We start from the raw sequence: 5,862 nt of genomic DNA, 5'->3' as shown, positions 1-5,862 counted from the left end.
ATATATATATATATACCGGGTTTTTCCGAAAATTCACCCATCCATTAGATCGCCCATGGGCGTTTATTTGGAACGGTGGTTATTTGTGGTAAAAACATGAAGCAGAGTTAGTATTCTTGTTTGCATTCTGTTTAAACGTTCATTTTCTCTACGTCTGTAGATAAATTCAAAGGTTTTTTTATTCCCAATAATGGAATCGAAAGAAAATATATCAAAACGTATTTAACGATCATATACCATTAGTGAAAAACAGTGCTATTAAACGAATGAAAGAACATTCTGACAATTTATCTGCTGCGTCAAGAGACATGAGTTAATTATTATGTCAGACAAGAGGAGGCACAGATCAATTAGTGAAGTTAGAGGACCAGCACATAGAGATCTAGAGATTGAACCCTTATAGTGGATTGTTGTTCAGCGTGCAAACAATTTCACCGTTTACAGGAATATACTTTTGAATTGGTAAAATGGTTTGGAATTGAAGTGAACAGCTTTAGATGTTCTGATAAATGGATTTTCAATTTCATGAAATGAAATAAACTGACTGTGAGAAAGATTACATATGTTGGTCAAGCAGACAATAAAACACTTGGAGAAATGACTCAAATCGCTAGTGACTATCTAGATAGCATTCCAGTATTAACAGCAGATAAGGATGCTGACCATATTTACAATATGGATGAAACACCTGTATACGTTGGCATGTTGAATTCAACAACTATAGACTTTGTTGGCAATAAAAATGTAGATGCTAGCCACTGTAGTGCTACCAAAGTTCGTTTTGCTGCTGTATTGTGTGTTAATGCTGCAGGAAAGGTGTTGAAAACAATGATTAAAGGATCGAAAAATGTGCCTAAAATCAAGGTCCCAAATAATATCTACTTAACAGTCTTCAACAGGGGATCAGTCACAAATGACATGCTGTTATGGGCTGACGAAGTGTTTGGGCAGAGAACAGAACAACTATTCCATGCTCAAAATTCAGTGCTATTCATGGATGAATGCTCAGTGCACAAGAAACCAGAGCTCCTAGAAGTGTTCAAACATAGGAATACAATTCTTAAAATTATATCTTCCAAAACAACATCTTACTTGCAGTCGTTAGATGTATCAATTATTGGTCCTTCAAGAAAGCTCTTCGTGCTGAATGGAAGAATTGGTTTTCAAATGGCAAAAAGGAGAATAGAAATAAAGGATATTGCAAAAAAAACCTTCTTATCAAGAGATATTGAACTTTGTGACTTAAGCTGTTCCCAGCTAATGTGTTCAAACAATACCTTGGTGTATATGTCTACTAAAATAGCCTCGGGTTGATCTAAACGTCATGAATGAAATGAGGTAGATGGAAATTGTGTGAATAAGAGGGATAGATTTAGTCATAACACCGCGATCTGGCCCTTAGAGATCTTGAGTGGAATCTACTCTATTGTAAGCATTCGGAGCAGAGTCTCTTGTTTAAAGACAGTGACAGCAACCTTCCTTTCTTTCATCAGTCTCTAAATCTCCACAAAAAGATCACAAACGTTAACCATCCTCAAAAAAGAAAATTTTTTTTAATAAATGGGCGTATGTGTGTGTGTGTGTGTGTGTGCGGGTGCGCACGTGCGCTTAGTGACGAGGAAATATGTATATCATAACACTACTTTAAATACAATCAATAGCTGTACATTGCATATGCAAGATTATCGACCAGTTCGGTCAGTGAGAAATAAGTCATATTGACTTTACCAGAAAGGAAGCTGGACATTTGATATTCATAATTTTCTAAACAGATTATTCTATACGTGTTTAAATAGCTACATCTGGCAATCTACTCTTCCATCTTATCTGTACATATGTTTGCATGCGCGCGCGCTCACACACTCACACACACACACACATGTATGTATGCAAGTATCTTTGTTTGTTCCAGAAGAAATGAATCTCGCAGGTCTGAGACACTGTTCATGTTCTTGAAAAATGCAAGTCGGCAGTTGCAGGAATATATTGTCTGGGAAGTAAGTTCTGGGTGATGAGTGTGTACGGGTGAATTTATCAAGCCTGAGTAGAGGTGGTACGAGACCAGTTAGATGGGAGGAGCAGAGGCGACTTTAGTAAGATTACAAGAGGTGTATAGAATATTTATAGATATATTTATGTACATATCTGCATCTGAATGTGTGTGTGTGTGTGTGTGTGTGTGTGTGTGTGTGTGTGTGTGTGTGTGTGTGTGTGTGTGTGTGTGTGTGTGTGCTATGTGTGTGCTATGTGTGCATGTCTGTGTGTCTGTGTGTATGTATTTATTTATATATATATAAACACAGAAATACACACACGTACATACTCGTAATCTTTCCAAAGTGTTTACTTGGAGGAAATTTACACCGCAAACCGCAAGAACATATGCTGAACTTAGAAAAATTCGTATATTTTTACTGTCTCGCTTACAGGGTGGATTTTCATATTCTGCTGAATATATTTTCGTGTTCTTGTCGAGAACTCGAGACTTAGCTTTTCAAATTTGCCACATAAACATTTGGTAACGTAATCAATTGCACTAATAATTCTAGACACAAATATGAATGAGGGTACATATGCTGAGGTCTCCATTTAAACTTTTCTTACAGTATTTCCTTTTCATTGGCTTTCCGTTGATTAAATATAAAATAAATATTCCTGCTTTTGTCTATCGTGTTGTACTTGAAATTGGCAGCCATTTTAATTGGAATGTTCCAGTAATTTCTATTTTATGAGTTGAATGATGATTATATGTAATTACTGATTTTGACATTTTAAACTGCTAGTCCTTCCTAAACATTGAAATGTATCTTGTGTTTGTATCTTGTGGGATGAAAAGGTTATACTTTAAGTGAGGTAACGTGTATTTAAAGCTATGTACAATCGAGAACAGAATGCCAAGCATAAAAATTATGTCTCAACCTTTTCATGACAGGTGATATTAAATACAATATTTAAAACTAACGCTTTAAATTATTATTATTATTATTATTATTATTATTATTATTATTATTATTATTATTATTGTTTTATGTTTGATTTTTGCTTTGCATTTGTACAAGTTGGCACCAAGTCTCACCCAGCGACCTCAAGAGACAACAACTTAGAAGTTCGTGTTGGTGTTATGCTTTGGGTGGCATATATTTGGTTTTGTACATAGTGTTGTTCTAGAAAATGTTTAAGAAGTCATAAGAAAATTATGTGTTTGTTTTAAAATTTTAGTATTTTACGTAGGATATGGGCAGTTCCCATGAGCACTATCTTTTGAATTTCTGCCATCTTGGGGTTTCCTGGTATCTGAGCTAGGTAGCAATCAGCTCCTTTTGCTATCATTCCTAGAGCACCAATGACAACAAGTATTGTTTAAGTTTTCAGGTGCCACATTTTGCTAACTTCTATTTCAAGATCTTTATACTTGCTCAGTTTTTGGTAGGTCTTGACAGATACGTTTATATCGATTGGGACAGTCATATCAATGAGGAGGCATGATATTTGTCTGAAGTATTTCAATATGATGTCTGGCCTATTTTCATTTATCTTTCTGTCAGTTTGAATGGTGAAGTTCCAGAGGAGTGAGATGCGACCATTTTCAAGCACTGGAGGTGGTTTGTGATCCCACCAGTTACTATTATTATTATTATTATTATTATTATTATTATTATTATTATTATTATTATTATTATTATTATTATTATTATTATTATTATTATTATTATCTATCATCATCATCATCATCATCATCATTATTATTATTATTATTATTATTATTATTATTATTATTATTATTATTATTATTATTATTATTATTCACGATAACCTCCATCTTATGCACAACATCGTAGAGAAGGTGAGTAACGAAGCTGGATTGGTGGGGCTCTGATCAATTTAGATCAATTCTAAGCCTTTGATAGGTAGATCATCAATACTTTGTAGCTGTCCTCAGGGCAGCCGGTTTCGGTCCAGTTTTCCTCGGTTGGATCACTGCTTTGTACAGCGGCATCTGCTCAGTTGTTCGGTTGAATTGTCACCTGTCAGAGCCATTCAGCATCTTGCGTTCGGTCCGTCAAGGGTGCCCTCTCTCTTCCTTTCTGTATGCACTGACTCTTGAGCCATTACTGCGGAAGTTGGAGGCTTTGAGGGGTGTCCCGCGTGATCTAGGATGTGGGATAACTGTGTCTGCTTATGCTGATATTGTCACCGTGATAGTGTCGATCCACAGGCATATAAACCTGATTGGTGAAACACTACAAGAATATGAAGCGGTGACAGGAGCAAAAACTAACACGGAAAAGTCAGTGGGCTTGCAACTCGGCACCTGGAGAAGTAAGTCCATGCCATCCAAGTGCCGAGTTGCAAGCCCACTGACTTTTCCGTGTTAGTTGTTGCTCCTGTCATCGCTTCATATTCCTGTAGTGTTTCGTCAATCAGGTCTATATGCCTGTGGGTCGACACTATCACGGTGACAATACCAGCGTAAGCAGACACAGTTCTCCCACATCTTAGATCACGCGGGATACTCCTCAAAGCCTCCAACTTCCGCTTTCTGTGGAAGGGTCGCGTTCCACTGGTCAGGCGCTCCATCTGCTGTAAACAGCCGCTGAATGGAGGGCTGGACATGGTTACTCATGCGCAGACATGTGCTGAGGTTGCGGCATCTCCAGCATTTCCTTGGCGGTGAGTAGGTGTGGTCACCGTTTGTGAGAGACGCTTTTCTACAGCTCGTCTCTTTGACTGAGCCGCAATTCTGGATTAGGCGTAGACCGAGGGGCGCTTGGCACTTCGAGTGCCGTCAAGCGCTCACAGCCCTCCGTCAGGCGCGCAATGCAGTCAGTGGTAGTTCTACTCTAGCGTTCTATAGAGGGCTAGTGGAGGGAAAGTGCGGCGACATTCTCCGGGAAACTCTGGGCTTCAATGAAGATCAACTAACCGGTCTCTTTCGGAGTACTTTCGGGCCTGGGCCTATGGATAACTTCCAGAAATCCCTTGCCTGGCAGTGCTACCGAGGGGCGCTGCCTGTTCGAAATAAACTTTACAGGCATGGAAGTGCCGTCAGCCGGGCCTGCCCGAGGTGCACCCACAACGATGAAACCGTTCTGCACGACCTAGTCCAGTGACCGAGTATTGCTGACCGTTGTGTCTATGTCGAACACTTGCTGTCGCATGCAAGACGTATCCGGCTATCAGCTGAATCCATTGTCAAGATTGCACCGCCGCCCTCTTTTATTTGTCTAGTGGCTGTAGCGAAAGAAGTAGTATGGTGGACCCGTTTGAAAGGGCCAAAGACAGACACTTTCCTCTTTGGCCAATCCTTCATCAACCTCTTCAAGTTTCACTTGAAAAGGAAGTTGAGGATGGAGAGGGAAGTGTTACCTTGTAGCAAATTTGTTGAAAGGTGGGTAAATACTGGAAGAATGGCCAGTATGAAAGGACTAATTCTGGACGTGCACCTGTAAAAAGGGAATCAAAGGAGAAGGGCTCGTGTCCTCTTGTTCAGGCACCCGTGGCTTTTGTGGGGTTTTCCACGTGGACTTTAAAGCGGCTCCCCTATTGGGCATTTAATTTGTTTAACTTTTTTGTCATTACATTGTATACACGCGAAAACCCGTTATTGTCGTTTATGTTGTCGTATATCTCTTAATGTTTTGTATGTGGGCTCTTGTAGCCAATAAAAGAATGAACTATTATTATCATTATTGTGAAGGCAGCGAGCTGGCAGAATCGTTAGCACACCGGACGAAATGCCGCCAAGTTTTCACCCGAAATTGCTGGCCTTGTGCCAAAATTTGAAACCATTATTGTTGCTGTTATCATAATCTTATGTAGTCTTGTGCGACCCTTTACAATAAAGTTTTGTTTTGTAGGTGG

This window comes from Octopus bimaculoides, chromosome 5 (genome assembly GCF_001194135.2).
Source record: "Octopus bimaculoides isolate UCB-OBI-ISO-001 chromosome 5, ASM119413v2, whole genome shotgun sequence".
Taxonomy (NCBI): domain Eukaryota; kingdom Metazoa; phylum Mollusca; class Cephalopoda; order Octopoda; family Octopodidae; genus Octopus; species Octopus bimaculoides.
The sequence above is the reverse complement of the archived record's forward strand: the minus strand, read 5'-3'. Positions refer to the sequence as shown.